Source organism: Fringilla coelebs, assembly GCF_963513975.1.
Source record: "Fringilla coelebs genome assembly, chromosome: 3".
Taxonomy (NCBI): domain Eukaryota; kingdom Metazoa; phylum Chordata; class Aves; order Passeriformes; family Fringillidae; genus Fringilla; species Fringilla coelebs.
In genome coordinates this window covers 65,388,702-65,404,346 of record NC_140030.1, presented here as the reverse complement: position 1 = coordinate 65,404,346, position 15,645 = coordinate 65,388,702, and the positions used below count along the sequence as shown (strand labels likewise).

Below are 15,645 nucleotides of genomic sequence, written 5' to 3'. Positions count from 1 at the left end.
GTGAGGAGAGGTTAAAGATACTAAAGATACCAAGCTAGGCTGAATTTCCACTGAGCATCTAGCAGGGAGTATAGAGAAAATTACATTTATGGGAAAAAATGGAGGTAAGGTGAGACCTAGCATTCTACTGTGTTTCTAGGCTTTTCAGTTTGTAAAAGGAATGTCTTTAAGCTGGTTAATTAACATGGCAGGAGCCTCCACAGTGTCTACAGCTACAGCAGGACAACATCTGTCTGCAGTAATTAGGCAGGAACTTCCTCACTGAAGGGCTGCTCACAGATGGCTTGCCAGGCAGATGATGTAGAACTGTTTATACAAACCCACTTCTACTCCTAAAAACAATAGCGAGCACAGATTGTTGGCAGTCTTTGGGTGTGAAACTAATTAGGATAAATCTGAAATGTTAAGTGCCTGGTGTTTTGAAAAAAAATATATTGGGAAGGGAAACCCACCTCAAATTCATTCATACTGATGTGACAGAAAAAGACAAGGTCTTATTGATAGTTTATTGTACAGGGTAAAATAACAAAAGCCTTTGAAGAATGGGTAGAGATGAAGATTTCTTGGATGTGCAGAATAGCTTTCAATAAAATAAGTATACTTCACACCTGTCCTATTTATTGATGTTGATAAGATTAGAGAATTAAAATTGCTAAAGAATTTCTACTCAGAATCTATCAAATATTTAAGACTGTTTTGTTCAGGGAATATGTTGTCTTTTAAGGACTAGGCTGTGAAATAATTTGAAGATACTTGAAGATGCTCTGTGGTATAGGAAAGTTTTTCCATTATGTTTTTATTTCCTGTATGTAATGTTAATATCCATAGAAAAATTCTCATAGTACTGCTCCAGTATTGATTAGATGACACAGGATTTAATGTGAGCTAAAATATACTTTTTTCAGCTGAAAATATTATAAGACTTAGTACATAAAATCTCAGATAAAATAAATGAAGGAAAGACACTTGGACTAAACACTGAGGATAAATGTAGAATAGCTGGCTTTGGTCTCCCCAGGCTCCCTCCACCCTCTCATAAATACAGTGGAAACATTTGTACTCTCTGACTACTGGTCTTTTTGTGACTATGCACATTTTCTGAGCATTGTAAGTAACACTACAAAGGTTGTTAGCAAAGGTGCTTTTTTTCCCAGTACCTTGTAGTTGTGAAAGAAAGTCAAATAACAGCCTATGTACTGCTCTGGTTTAGCTAGGTATGCTCTTCTTTGAGAAGCTCATTTTATAGAGATAGAAAATCTGATATCCTACCTTTTATATCTGCTGGACAAGGTATTGCTGAAGGCAATTTAGTGGTTTGCTAAAACCCAGTTCTGTTTCTCCATTCTTCACAAATATTTCTGGATATTTCTGTATAATGTAGTATTTTTCTTTTTATGTGTTAGCATTTGAGGATGGATTACAGGGCTTACTTCTTACTAATAGACACATTTTAGAAAGTGTATATTAACTTCAATTTCTTGCACTTTCTGTCTGTTCAACTTCAGGTATTTACCTGACTACAGGAAAAAAAATTATAAGTGAATTTTTGCCTCGTTTTTAGAAGTGTGTTGGTCTCTGCTGCATTTCCTCACAGCCTGACATGAGTGTCCTGGCAGTGCTGGGTGTCATTGCTTGTTTTTAGGAGACAGAGTTCTGAGGCTGTAAGATCAAGCTCTTGAATACATGTGATTTTTACAAGTTGGAACTCCCAACTCCGTTTCTGATCTGAAATGTCAAGACTCCTCAGTAATATGCAAACAGAATAGCATATCCTTTTAGCAGTGGTAGGATCCTGCTTGCCTGAGTTTGTTTTCACCCTTCACCAGTTCCAACAACTTTGATTTTTCACTGACCACAGTGGTTCCTGCAGTATCTGTGGACTTTGCATTATGTGAATGCAGATGCAGTGATTCAGTTTCTGAAAATGAAAGATTTGGGAGCAGAGACTGCTGCCTCTGCCCCAGGGGCCTGAGGGTGTGCTGCATCTGCTCTTCCTTCTGTGGAAGGTTCAGGACAACCTGTTCTTTTCTTCTTGTTAGTCCCAGCACCTCCCCAGCCCAACACATTTACTTTTCTGGGATCCCCAATGATGTGATGCCAGTTACTGAGACTGGGAAGTGAGGTCACAGAGGTGATCAAGGAATGGGAAAGTGACCAGCTCACCCCCAGAACCTCATACCCACTTGCATAGAGTGGAAACTATTTTCCTCTTTTATTATACAAATGGAAAGTCAGTTCAGAAAAGTCATATTCCTCTTTTCAGGTGGAAAAGCAGGGCAGGCTGATCATCTCCTTTGTGGTGGGTGACCACATGTAGCCACTGCCCCACTGGCCTTTGTGCACGAGATCTCTCGGTGTCCAGGGCTGGTGGGACACCTGGGGATGGGCCAGCAAATCTCAGAGCAGCTGAGGTGGGAGCCAGCAGGAGCCAGCACAGGTACTGAAGACACCCAGTACTTGATATCTGAGATCTAGGAAAAACTGTTCTTCCAATATCTAGGGGAAAAAACCCAACAAACATCTGCAGATCTGAGAGAAAAGGAACATCCTCATAGTGAAACGACTGATCTGAAGTATGAGCTCACAGCTGCAGTGTACTAAACAAATAAGATGGTGCTGGAAGAATTGATTTATTTTTCTCTACACCAGTGCCTTCCTACTTCAATGTATCATGTTGCATTCTGGAGAGAGAATTACTCAGCTGCTTGGTATTGGGGAATAATAAACCAGGAGGCTCAGTTTAAGGTAAACTGGAATATGTGTCCTTTGGTAAGACACCAGGCACACTTCTGTCAGCTGGTAAAATTTTAATCAATGTTTTTCATCATATGGTTGATACAGGATCTGTGCTTGAAGAGCTGGGAGTACAGTGTACATTAATTACCTGGCTACACTTGTGTGGGAACTACTGGAGTACAGTGTTTCTCCCAGTAATATACATCTGGTATTAGAGCCTGCTGCAAAACATTAGTCAGTTCTACAACTATAGACAGAATTTTATTGCATCCTTCAGTTATGTGATAATGATGAGCTGATTCTTACAAATCTTCATGGACTTTTTCATCAGTGTAGAACCAAATTAAAATTTAACTTTTTTCAACATTTCCAAGTGTTATGTAAGTGTTTCACTGGTTCAGTCAGTCAGCCAGATATTTGAGTAAAGAAGGTGGAAGTTTTCTGTCACAGTTTCAGAACTGCTTTTCTGTAGTAATTTAAAATCTGATTTGCAGAACCTTTATATTAGATATCATTTGGAAGTAGAGTCTAACTAGTTAAGACTATTTTCATACAGGTCTTGATTTTTCCTTGCTAATCCTTAGTTTCTGAATATACTGTTAAGGTAGATTTTAGGAAAAACAAAACCTTTTTTCAAATATTGCTTCAAGTTACACTCAATGTTTATTCAAGCTGATCTGTTTTGAAGAAAAAGAGAGTAACCTTACTGTTTTTCTGTTATGTCTTTCAATTCCCAGAACAACAAAAACTTCCCTACCAAATGCAAAATAAAAAGAAAAAAAACCAAAACACTTTGCTTGGTATGGCATTGCACAAGAGTATGAGTCGAGAAATACTTCTTATGTGTCTTCACATGCACATGCCAAAAGGTCTCTGCCAGAGCTATTCTCTATTGGAATTTACAGGGGGCTGTGAAGAGCAAATATTTGAAGTACTCTCTTTATCCTTTAAAATACTATTTGAGGAGGAGCCTGAGGAGCTGGATTGCTCAGAAAAGGATCTGTTTAATATCTAAGACAGAATTCCTGGGTTGCTAAGCTGTAATTGAAAGGTAAATTTTGAGAGAAAACAAAATTAAATTACTATTTGCATAGTTTATTGTTCCTTTGGGATTTATAAAAACATCACCAGTATTCTTCGCCTCCACCCAAAAAAACTATCTTTGTTGAATTACAAGTTTTATATTGCAGTTCTCTCTTCTTTCTGAAAGACTTGAGCAATTACTTGAATTCCCTAAGAGTATGTTAAAACACGGGAGACAAAAGCCTCAGCTTCTGTTTTCAGTCCTGGTTGTGGAGAAGAGGCAGTATTGCAGTCTGTGCTGTCCATTGCAGGACCAGGCATTTCTCACGTAAAAACATTGAAATGTTGTGAGTATTTTTGATGCTGTTTTGGTTTTATTGTTTTTCTGTATTAACTAAAAACAGAGGTGAAATGCATGGGGCTTTTAGTGGAAACTTCAAGTATAAAGTTAACCTTATAGTTAAAAAATTAAATGTTTTTACTAATGACCTGTCTTAAAGGATGAAGTAATTGGAAGACATTAAGTTGGAAGATAGTGCTGTGTGTCTTGGCTTCCAGTAGGCGTATGATGCCAGCCTGCTTTGAACTGCCAACATCCCAAAAAGCTTCCTCACTGGCTCCCTTCACAGTTGGTTGCCTGTATGTGCCTCCTGGTTCTTGATGCTGACACAGTAAATAAAACTTTGGCAAGGTGTATGCCACAGTGGGCCTGAATTGCAGATAGTCTCTAGGTGTAGTTCCAGTGTAGTTGTTCATAAATGGAGACTGCTGGGTTGGGCCAGTTAGCGCATGAATTAACATTTTACAATGTTAACATTATTTTACAATGTTAACATTAACATACAAAATTAACATTTTACAATGTTAATTCATGGTTTTGTCCGTTCGTGGTGATTTTGGGAGCTCATTAATCAAATATTTATTGATGTTCAGCAGAGAGTCTGAAAACCAGGTTTTCTCCTGACTTCTTGCAGAGGTAGGTACAGAGTAGGAGGAAAGAGGAAAATGCTTTCTTTCCCCTGCTCTGTCTCTTCTCCTCAGCGAAGGGCCCAGCAGAACATATTTATTTCCAGGGCAGGATAGGATTTCCCTCTCTTCGGGTATGCTTGGCCTTTCCTCACAAAGGGCAATGTTCAGTGCAGGTCCCTTGTGGGACGTTGTTGTTTGTCAAAGTGAAATCCAGAAAGGTCCTTGAGAGGGGGTATGGTTATGGTTATGGTTATGGTTATGGTTATGGTTATGGTTATGGTTATGGTTATGGTAAGCCATCCTTTCTGCATACCTTGCTAGCTGCTCTTCCTTTCCAATGATAAAGTTTTGCAGTTTCTGGAATAAAGAGCTGGAGGGGAACCCTGTATTTGTCCGAAGAAGTTGGGAAGAGGCTCCCTGGCAGCAGCTTGCACATTTGCTGGGCTCAGTGGAGCTCTGGTTGCCAGCACATCGCTTGGCAAAGGGGCCCAGATGCCACTTCTGCTGCTGCTGCTTTGTGTCATGGTCAGGGCTCAGCCATCCCAGGAAAAACAAAACCAGGTTATGGGGAAATAACCAGACTTAGCCCATGGGAAGCACCTAATTACATGGGTTTATCAGGTGCTTTGTAATTACAGAAATACGTAGATAATTATTTTCTTTTGAGCCAGCTTGTGCTTACCTCTCTTAAGGATGTGCCATGAAAAAAAAGGTAAACTGCTATTAATTGTACTTTAGACTATAGATATTTAAGGCAACTGAGCCATAACAGTGAACAGTGCACAGAGACTGTGCTAATGTTTGGGTAACATGAGATTGATCCAGGGCTTTCTCTTTTGCCACACTTTTCTGAAGGTTTAAAATTCAAATGCATAGTACCAAACAAGAATGATGCAGATGAGTGATCTGTTTAAGTGTAAGAGGTAGCATATTTGCTAAATTATAGCCAGATTAGGATTCTGCATTTGATGATTTTGGTGTGGTGTTTTCTGGTGGGCTTTTATTTTATTTTATTTTTTTTTAGATCTAGTGAATTATTTGAAAAAGACAGTGTATAAAACAGGAAAAGAAAAGTATTTTCCAAACAGTAGATCAGTTAAGCTCAGCTTCCACTTGATGTAGCTTCATTCTTGTGTCTAGCATCAAAATGTAACAAGTTCTATCCTGAATAGTTATGTTACATACGTATGCTATACTTTCATTAAAAAATATACTTTATGATTAAGAAGTATTGACTGATAAGATGTAGACTAGCCCAGGACTAGCTCAGGAAATACTCACCTTGAATAAACAAATAATGCTGAGGTTATCACTAAAAACCAGTGATTATTTTGGGCAAAGTTCTCTTGACTTATTGATCAATAATTCACTGAGTTATGGAGGTATTTATATGTTCCATTTGGTAATAGACCAAATTTTAAAATAAGAAAACAGATTTACAGTTATTTACTGTAGATACTTCTTTTGAATTCAAAAGATAGAGAAGAATTTATTGTAATATATAATATACAAAAAGAATTCAAATTATTAACCTCAAGACATCTGTTCCTGCAGTCTCTCATGTAGATAAAGCTTTTAATCAGAGCAGAGCTTCAGGTTGTGAGTAAAGCTTTCTCCTGCAAGATGTAACAGGCACCTCCCTGTGCTGCCAAGCCAGTGCTCCGTGCTTCCTTGTCCTCCTTCTCCCTGTCATTGTTCTCTCCAGCCATGGAGACCCTTGGGGGTAGCACCATGGCAAAGAATAAGTGTCCAGTGCTGCTGGGCTGGTTTTTACTGAAGCACTGCACAGTACTCCAGCCTCAGGAGAGGGCAGTGAGTCAGGGGCGAGGAAGAAGGGTCACCTAAGAGTTAGGATTACATGCATATTTATATACATATATATACACACATATATATATATATATATATGTATGTATGTATGTATGTATGTATGTATGTATGTATGTATGTATGTATGTATATATGTGTGTGTGTGTGTGAGTGAGTGTGTGTATAATGCAGAGCAGAGTTGGAAAAGAGGAGATGAAGAACATGCAGAGACTGACAAAGAAGGATCATCCTGTGGTCAATGCACAAGACTGAGACAACTTAAGTTTATTGTGCCTCGCTCATCTCCAGCGTGGTGCTGCTGCACCTTAAAGGGCTGTGCAGGCACCACGGGTTAGGTTGGTGAGACAGACTGAGTCAGCAGAGACTCAGTCTCCTCGTGTGAGGGAAATGGCAGGCGTGCAATTTCAGCACAAAACTCAGAGGGGAGCAAATTCAGAGGGTCCTGTGCTTTTCCTGCTTGGCTCCACAGGCTGCTGTTCTGTGAAAAGTGTTGATAGACTTGAGGTTTTGGCTAATGTTAGGTGTTTCAAAAGTAGTCAATGGCAATTGCTGTATTACTACTTATGGTTTTAAACATGTGTCTTTTGTAGTTTAATGGGAAAGAGAGGGTGGAGAAATCTTGTGGGCAAGGCTGTGGAAATAGAGGGAAATTTTCTTAAGTGTCACGTTAAAGAGTTGAAAGCATATTTTGATTTAATGGCACCAGTAAACCCCTCTGCATTCATTTTCTATTGTGTTGTCTAACTTAACTGTTGCTTGTAAAAAAAGCAGAGATAATTGGTGTTTGAACTGTGGTAATGTAGAAACCAGGACCAGAACTGCAGGTAGAAAATGCTGTGAAACTGCTGAGACCCTGCATTAAAAAACTCGCTGTCTACTCAGAACAAACAAAACACAGAAGTGGAAAACTGAGGCATGGAAAGAAAAGTTTGTTCCATAAGAAACCAGGAAATGAGCTCAGGGCTTATGATTATCATCCTGTATGTTATTTCCAAGTATGACCTCTCTTTCTCGGAAACAAAAAATACTAATAACCAAATCACTGAACATTTAAAAGAAAAATGTTCAATTCCACTTTAGAATGAGCAGCATTTTTTCATTAATACTTATGTCATTATATCAATTGTTATTTTACATAAATTAATTATATATAATATATCAAATTTTAAGCAATGGCTATGCTAGATTTACATGGATTGTAATATCAACTGTTTCCTGCTTGCCAACATAATAATGCCTTAGCAGAAAATGAAAATCATACCTTGTGGCTCAGTCAGTGCCACCCATTATGTGTGTATACTTACATATAAGTTCTTGAAAAACTTGCAGAACAAAAATAAAAAGCTATTTTAAGAGATCCCTTAAAAATATTATTGGTGGGCAAGAAATGAGAATGCAGAACAGTAAAGCAGATTTGGCTGAATAAATGCTGGACAATTAGCTCAGCTTTCTGCAGAAAAAGAATCTGTTTTTCAACTGCAAAACCCTCACTGGTGGATTCAAGGAGTCCAATTGTGTTCTTGCAGTAGAAGCATTTAAAGCATTAACAATGTTCAAGTCAGAAATCCATATAATAAAATAAGATGTAGATGTTTGAAAGAATTCAATTTGTATTTACAATACACAGGCAAATATGAAAGGATCTCTGAAAGAGTGTCTGTGTCTAGAATGCTATACAGTTAAGAAAATGTAATTCATATTCAGGATGACTTAGGGTTTTGATGTATTCTTGAGAGGAGAAAATCCTTGTCTTTGGGGAATGACAACAGAAATAGCTTCACCTATTGCACTCTGCATGGACATTTGAATTCTATACCTTTCTTTGGCATTGGTCTCGGAAAAAACAGATCTTTTTCTTTTGTTCAAAATGAAAAGTCTAATGATTTGGAATTGGGAGTGTAGTTGTCTTAGGAGTTTGCTATTAAATACATGTTTATTTCAGTGGATGAGAGCCTGGCTGAAGACTAGAATCACAAAATTTCAAATTGAATAAGTAATAACGTTCATTTATTTATGCTGCAATTTATTTGGGAGAGGGATGAGAGTGGCATGACAGTAGGATTTTATGTTCAAAGTTGCCATGGTAATGCAACCTACTACCTGTTGCTAAGACTGTGCTGTAGCTGTTATTACTTTTATTACAGCTCTTTATCCTTTAGTTTTTAAGGTGTTTATTACAATTCAGTTTCATTTTTAGGAAAACCAGTAAGTTTTGCCACTTGCCGAGAGGGCTCTATAGTAAAAGCAATGATAGCGTTGCAGGAAATTGATTCTGCTGACATGGCTCCTGTCCTCTAATGCAGAGACATTTACAAGCTATCAAACCATGTAGGAAGACAAGATTATCAAGACAGTTCAGTGCTCTATCTATATTAATATCCACTTGTCCTGTAGAGTCAGTGATCAATATTTGGAGGCAGAAATGCCCCACCAATAACACCATACAAAACGGGTGGTTCCTAGCATTATAACTTGGAGGATCCTGTCTGCTTCAGAGTGTCCCAGGACCTCTGTGCCAAGCCTGTGCTGACCCTGCTGAGCAGCAGCAGTGTGCTAAGCCTGAAGTCAGCCAGAGTGCTTCCATTTGGGATCCCGGCTGGGAGACTCTCAAGATACCGTCAGCCCCTCTACACAGGAGATGGCTTGCTCTTTACAATGCACTGCAAGGAAAATGTTTACCAAAGTCAAGATGGTTGTCTAAACCATGCCTTTCAAGACTTCTGTCTTCTGCACTTAAAATGCTGTATTTATACAAAATGGTCTCTTGTTGGATTCTTTTCTTCAAGATCTGTCTCCTGGTCTTAGTTCTATAACTCCCTATCCTTTCCTTCTAGATAACACTTGTCTATCTTTTTATCTGCATGTGGAAGCCATTGACTGAATTTTGCAAAATTTGTACTAGCGAGCACCTTCCTGTATCTGAACCTCTCATGTCTTCAAAAGGAAAAGTTCCTAATTAGGCAGGCTGTGCAAGTTGCCCATTCTTATGCTCCTCTCTGTCTTCGTGTCCGGTGGTTTAGCACATTATGTAAACTTTTATATAAGCTTTTGTATTTCATCTAGAAAATACTTAAAGTTAGGTAGATATCATGCAGTAGAATCAAAGAGATAAGTTACTGTGTTTTATCCAGAGCAGTACTCTGATGGCTGTTGCATAACAAGTGCTATTTTTTGTTGAACTGAGCTGTGGGATAGTATGACACTGTATGAGTGTACACAGTACATACATGTTCTGAGGGAGTGCCTACATTGGTGTGAACTAAAGGTGCATGTCTCTGTTCTGTTTCTTACCAAGTAGTCACAGGGATAATCACAGTGAAAGGCATGCTCACAGCTAAGGGGTTTGGTGTGTTCTCGGTTTTCTGAAAACAGTCCTCAAGGGTGAGGTTTTGGATTCTTCCCTCCCCATGCTCTGCTCATAGTCGTGGCACCTAACTTAGGGAAAGGGTCTTAGACTCCATCTGCATCAGTCAGAAACATTTTGGGTCTTTGAAAGTCTCTTTAAGCATTAGTCACTGGGCGGAGGCACCTACTTCTCTCCACTCATTTAGACCTACGAGTGTGTGAAATACGTTTGACCTTAAGGCAATAACTCGTAGCCCATTATCAAACTCAAAAACAAGTGAAAGAATTGCCAGTGCAATATAACACATTGACGTTTTGGAAACCTACCTTTGTTAGCTCATGCAGTGGAGGGTCCATGTCTGTCCAGTCGACTCCAGACAGACTTTTTCAGTCAGATGTTAGTGTTGCAGGCTCTGCATTTGCTCATGCGAGAGCAAACTGTGAAGAGGGAAATGTGGATGCTGCTTCAGTATCTGAGTTTCTTATGACTGCTGTTATCTGGTTCTTGATGGCACTTGTCTCATCCTCCTGGTTTTCACCTGTCTGCAAGAACTTTTTCCAAAGTCTGCGTGTTGTAAGAGCTTTGCCTCAAGATTTGCCACACAGTTCAGTGTTTTCCCCAGTCACTGGTGTCATATGATATGGTTAAAGAGAGGATTTCTGGAGTGTCTGTAAAATACTTTTAACTTGTTCATTTGTCAGAAGGGGCAGCTGTTAAAGGTATGCCTGTGGATCCTAGAATCTTCCTCTGTATCCAGGTAAGATGTATCAGGAAAATTCCAGCATTGAGAAGGGTTTTATGAACAAATTGTCACCTTCTCTTTAATGCATTTTACTAACTGGGAGTGATAGGGATTTACTGATAGGGAGTGGTGATAGTACTCTTTGGGAGGTTAAGATACAACTGAGGTGTGGATTTTGATCAGTAAAGGAGGGCAGAAATTAGAGCTGGCAGGTACAGTAAAGCAGTCCCAGTAGTTCTTGTTGAACATGAGAACCACTATGCACTTCAAAATAGTAAGAAAACAGAACATGCATGAAGTGTCTCATCTGCAGCTGGAAAAGGAATTTTAATAGCTGAATGTCAAGTAATTGACTGTTAACAAATAAATAAAAACAATTCATTCACAGAGTAGGACCATTACAAGGAATTTAAGTCATTTTCTGTGTAAAAAAAATTTACATAACTGAATTACAGTTCCTACATAATCATTTTATGCTCTTTTTGTAGAAAGGGAGTACCATCAATTACTTTCCTTTGCAGAGCATTTTAAAACAAAACTGCAGAATACATTGGATGAAATCAATACTTATGAGCTCATTAGGACTCCTTCCAGAAATAGAACCATAGAACCATGCAGCGTACCGCATGGAAAAAACTTACATTTTGGAATGTTTACATGCTTAAGAATTCTATGTTTACAAATGAATGAAGTGAGGTGGCTGCTCCAGTTTCTCCTGCTGCAAAGGGGAGAGTAACCTGAGTCTGTAACCCTTAAATCAGTCTCCTTGTGTCTGTTCAGAGGAGATGGCATTGTTCTGAAGATCTGATGTGCATGAGAAGTCTTTATAAAATGCCTTCGATAAACAAGAATTTACAGTAACTCTTACAGCACTAATACAACAGAATGAAAAGAATCCAAACCAGCATGAATCACCATGAACAAGCATTAGATCTCTTCAAATAAAAATATAATTCCAGTAATTCTGGTACTCACTTTTAACGCAGCTTTTCATTTGAGTTTGCTACTTTTACAGAGCAACACTTCTCTCTTTTAGAAACCTTTCCACTAAAACCAGATTGATGCTTAAAACATCATCAAGCCCTCTTCCTTCAGGTCAGAAATCCCAAGCCTTTCATAACTGAAATAGTGGAGGAGCCATGGGCTCCGTGGAGTCCACAAGAGGCCTTTCTGCTGCCGCTTGGTTTTCCATGAAAAGTTGTCAGCCACTGCAGTGTGTACCCTGAGCAGTCAACTTAAGAAATACCAGAGTGAAGATTGTAAGAACGCTTGACTGGAATAAATACTTGTAACCTCTTGTGAATTTGCTGTGGTATTCCCAATTTACCACATGGAGCTGTGTACTAAATAGAATCCATAATTTGGTGGTTGGTCCTGACTTCTGCTGGATGAAGCTACTCTGTTGTTTTGTCACAGCTATGGCCCTATTTTCTCTCCTAATTTGTTGTGCTTGCTCAGTGAAATTGAATCACACGCTGTTTCAGGCAAGTCTTGGAGAAGTTGTTTTCCTTGGTGCAGATGGCTCTTCCCTCCAGATGTGAAAGGCAATTAAGAGCTGCCTCATTTTTTCCTTAACCCTTCTGAACCATCTTGAAGTGCCCTTGATGCTATAGTAGTGCAGTGGTTCTTGCCCTATAGAGGATTTTCTTGTGCCTGTGATCTGTCATGCATGTCAGTCACAGCTCTGGCTCCTTAAACGGGTTGCTTTGGTTTATTTGGTTTGTGTTCTTGTTTGTTTTAACAACGACAAAGTAAAATTCAGGAGCACAGCAGCCTCTGGGAGATCTCCCTGCTGGAAGCTCTTGTGGCAGCTTGGCACCAGTGAGGGTGCAGCCCCTGGTGTTTGCAGCTGCAGATGTTCCAGCCTTGCATCTTCAGCCCAAAGCAGTCAAGGAGAATCTGTACCCTGACCATTTCCCTTCACCCTGCTTGTTTCATTTGGGAACACAATGAGCTGTCAAAATTTCCTGCTTTGTTACCACAGAATTCCTTCCTTTCGCTCTAAAAAGTATTATCTAAAACTGCTAATTGCATAAATTGTCAGAACGACTGCTTAGCTTGATTTTTAAGGTGGAGACAAAGAGATGTAAAGGTCTGGTGGACTGATGAAAGTCAGCCTCAAAGTCATCTGCCAAAGCAAAAAAATAACATTGAGTGTGTTGCCATGAACAGCCCAAATTAATGTGGTAAGTTGTATATCTGGTGCAATCCCTTACTTAGATGTAATTAGAAGTAATAGGGAAGAATATAAATATTTTCCAAATACGTGAGCCAAGAAAAAATGGAGGAAGGGAGGTGTGGTTGATTTAGCCCACCGCCACTTCCTAACTAATCTTTCTCTAATGATGTAGAGAGAGACTAGGTGGCACCTGGTGAAGTATTTTGAAATAATAGATTCATGAGGTAGAGCTACTTGATAACATCTTTGACTCATCAGAAACTTGCCTTCCCTCAGGATAAAGTTAATAATCATATAAGAATATAAAGATTTTAGTGGCTTTTCCTAAGTCAGCAGGGATGCAGATTTATTCTGCATACAGGTTCCTATAGTGCTAGAGACAGTCCAAAATTATATTGTCAGTAAAAAATGTAAAATTACACAAATAGCCAATTAGAATAATCACTAATTTGTCATGACTTCCCTTCCTGGGGTTTGCTAGTTCAGCAAAACTCATTCACACTTCTTACTAATTGCATCAATAGCTCCATTGCTTTCCCTCTCTTTGCTTTGAATAGTGTACATAAGCACCTAATTTGGCTAGTCTGCTAGGACGGTGGGAGGAAGCTGGGCTACCAGGAACATCCAGGCATCTGGGCCACACAGCAGCTGGGACAGAAGAGGTGACAGCAGTGGTGAACTTAATTTAAAATGGCTGTAGCTGTTAATACCCAGTGTCTCCCAGCATTGTGTTATCCTCAAGGATTATTAGTGCTCTTCTGTGTCAAGATCATCAAGAAAAAGTCTTTAGGACCATTCCCAGCATAAATTTTCTAAATATCATGGAGATTACAGAGCAATTGTTCCCAACCAAAAGGGTGTTTTTGGTACACCATATTGTTTTCTTATTTTCAGTCTTCAGTTCTTGTACTCATCTCTTGCCTTCTCTTGTATGTTTAATGAGGTCTGTATTGTTGAATTTCGCTAGAGTATTGCTTTCTTTTTCTTTTGTCTAACACTTAGCTATTTTATTTGAGGTCATTAAGTATCTTGTGTGATCTACTTTTGGTAAGCCCACCTTGTCTTTTCATTTGTGTTACAGTTGTTTACCTACCTTTAGTGTTGTCTTCCTCAAAATTTGGGGTCACGCTATTGAGATCAGAGTTCAGGAATCCTTTTGATGCATGGCTGTATATGATTTTCTTTTTGTCTAGTACTATGGTACCTCCTCTGATGTGATAGATGCATTATTTCATGTCTAGAAAGAATATCAGTCTCACTGGCTTTACAGTATCATATGCTTTGGGGTTTTTTTCAGATTTTTGGAGTCTGAATTGATCTTTTTTGTTGTTTGTTTTTAATGACTCTGCTGATACAGTCACAAGTGACATGTTTATCAGTGTGTAATAGAGGGGATTACTTGCAGATTCCTGTTAATTCATTGGTGCCTGCAGAAAAACAGGAGCGTTGGTCAAGGCATGCTCTGAATTCACACCCGTTCCTAATTTGCTGATGCCTGTATCAGCAGCAGGCTCGAGCCTGCCTGATTTTTTTGAGTTTATATCATGCGTACCATGTGCTTGCCATTCTTACTCTTCCTGCACACGTGAGCCAATCTGATGGGGTTACCTGTGGCAGGGAGCAATGCTTTTAAGTCTGGGTGCTGCTTCGTGGGCTCTGGCTTGTGTTGTACAAACTCTCCAGCTATTTGCTCCACCCTTCTGCTCTTTAAGGCGAGGATCGCGGGGGATGGGTTCTGGTACCTTCATTGCCACAATTACATTGCACATTGCACAATTATGTTGTAATTGAAGCTGCTGGTGAAGGTAGACCCACGGCATCAGCATGCCTTTCAAGTGGAAGAGCTGAAGAGCAGGTAGAGGTTTGCACCTCCTGCCCCTGCTGTCAGGAGGGGTAAGTGGGGTCAACAGCAGCTGGAGCTGTTCTGGACTGGTTCCTTGGAGGGGTTGGCAAGAAGGAGCAGAGAACGGGGAACACGTGTTCTGTCTCTGGGAACAAAAAAGCAAAGTGAAAGTGAGGGTGAGAGAACCTAGATTTATATTTATAATCAAAAGTGACTGTGTTTGAAATATTCTTAATTTGCGTGCACTCTCTTGTGTCTTTCGTATCTCTAAGGACCCCTAGAGGGCACGGAAGTTTTCCTCCACCTCAGATATTTAACTTAATAATTCTACTTGGCTTTCTTCCCTTCAACATAATTGTAAGCACATTTTAAGTGAACATTAGATAGAAAAAAAAAATAACAGCATTTAACTAGGTCCTTCTTTTATGCTACAAGATGTTTTCTTGTTTTTAAACACAAGCAGTAGAAGCTAGCACTAGCAGCCAAATTCTTGAATTATTGTTTAGATTAGTCAGATGCTATATTTGTATCCCAGAGGAAATGCAATTCAAACTAACTAAAAATTCATACTTCATTTGAAACTTTGATAGGACTACAGTGTGAGCTGTGTAAGGATGTGCAGTGGGTATGCTTTCAACACTGTGGTCTCTGTTTCTGTAGAAGAGAATTAGTATGGTGAAGAACTAGAGTAATCTAGCTAGAACCTCAAGGTCTTCAGACTTCATCTTATTTAAGAATTTTTAATATTTTGTCTTGTGGATTGCCTGTAAAGGAACAATTATATTTCACTACAAGGTACTTAAAATTATGGAAACATAAAATTCACCTATGCTTGCCCACTACTTCCTGTCTACTTGGAGAGAGATTTTATAACTCTTATATATCCTGGGGAGCATTTTTGTCCTTTAATTGGTTTTTGCCTATTTCATCAGTATTACATGGTAAGTGAGGAACTAGTCAGTGTGAATTGCACAGCA

At 39.1% G+C, this 15,645-nt stretch overlaps 1 protein-coding gene across 4 annotated transcripts in view; it reads left to right on the top strand.

The window, feature by feature from the left end:
* The window catches only part of PDE7B (phosphodiesterase 7B), a 170,585-nt gene that overhangs the window by 116,096 nt on the left and 38,844 nt on the right, over positions 1–15,645 (top strand). The gene's annotated exons all lie outside the window — the stretch shown is intronic.